The sequence below is a fragment of the Kogia breviceps genome, chromosome 2 (assembly GCF_026419965.1).
Source record: "Kogia breviceps isolate mKogBre1 chromosome 2, mKogBre1 haplotype 1, whole genome shotgun sequence".
NCBI lineage: Eukaryota > Metazoa > Chordata > Mammalia > Artiodactyla > Physeteridae > Kogia > Kogia breviceps.
Genome location: NC_081311.1, coordinates 95,226,840 through 95,228,267, shown reverse-complemented (window position 1 = coordinate 95,228,267; position 1,428 = coordinate 95,226,840). Strand labels below are relative to the sequence as shown.

The 1,428-nt window shown below is 34.5% G+C and overlaps 1 non-coding gene across 1 annotated transcript; it reads right to left on the bottom strand.

Annotated features, from left to right (window-relative positions):
- Positions 1-439: 439 nt before the first annotated feature.
- Positions 440-512, bottom strand: TRNAG-GCC (transfer RNA glycine (anticodon GCC)). Its single transcript has one exon. It is a non-coding gene; the product is annotated as a tRNA-Gly (tRNA).
- Positions 513-1,428: the final 916 nt, after the last annotated feature.

Here is a 1,428-nt window from a genome sequence, read left to right as displayed (position 1 = left end):
GATACAAACTACTGTATATAAAAGATAAAAACAGCATGGTCCTATTGTATAGCACAGGGAACTATATTCAATATCCTATAATAAACCATAATGGAAAAGAATATATATAAAACGAAATCACTTTGCTGTACACTAGAAACTAACACAATGTCATAAATCAACTATACTTCAATAAAAAACTAAAATATTTCCCAAACAGTGATCGAACCCATGCCCCCTGCTCGGGAAGCTCAGTGTCTTAACCACTGGACCGCCAGGGAAGTCCCCCACTGTGGTTTTGATTTTCATTTACCTAATGACTAGTGATGTCAAGCATCTTTTCATATGCTTATTTGCCAACTTGGATCTCTCATCAGAGAAATGTCTATTCAGATCTTTGTCCATTTTTTAATTGTGTTGTCTTTTTTTTTTTTTTGCCAGGCAGCTTGCAGAATCCTAGTTCCCCAGTCAGGGATTGAACCCAGGCCCCCTGCAGTGGCAGTGCGGAGTCCTAACCACTGGACCACCAGGGAATGTCCGTGTTGTCTTTTTTATTATTGAGTTGTAAAAGTTCTTTATATATTCTCAATTTAAGTCCTTTATCATATATATGATTTACAAATGTTTTCTCCCATTCAGTGGGTCGCCTTTTCACTTTCTTGATAATGCCCTTCAAAGCACAAAAGTTTTTAATTTTGATGTCCAATTTATCTATTTTTTTTCTTTGTCACTTTATATTTGGTATCTAAGAAACCGTTGTATAATCCTACATTTTCTTCCTAGAGTCTTACACTTTGGACTCTTACATTTAGGCGTTGACCCATTTTGAGTCAATTATATATGGTATAAAGCAGGGGTCCAACTTCATTCTTTTGCATGTACCTATTCAGTTGTCCCAGCACCATTTGTTAAAAAAACTATTCTTTCTCCATTGAATTGTCTTGGCACCGTTATCAAAAACCAGTTGGCCATAAATGTGTGGGTTTATTTCTAGACTGTAAATTCTATTCCACTGACGTGTATTCTTATGCCAGTATTACACTGTTTTGATTACTGTAGGTTTGTAGTGATCTTTTGAAATCGGACAATGTAAGCCCTTCAACTTTATTTTTCTTTGGATTGTTTTGGCTATTTGGGGTTCCTTGATTTTCCATATGAATTTTGCTATCAGCCTGTCCATTTCTGAAAAAAAAGAGGCAGTCATAATTTTGGTAAGAATTGCATTGACTGTAGAGCAGTTTGGAGAGTATTGCCACTTAATATTGACTCTTCTGATTCATGAACATGGAATATCTTTCCATTTATTTAGATCACTTTTATTACTTTCATCAATGTGTAGTTTTCATAGTATAACTTCTGCAATTCATTTGCAGAATATCTATTCCTGTATTTTTGATGCTATTATAAATGGAATTGTTTTCTTAATTTCATTTTCAGAATGTTCATTGC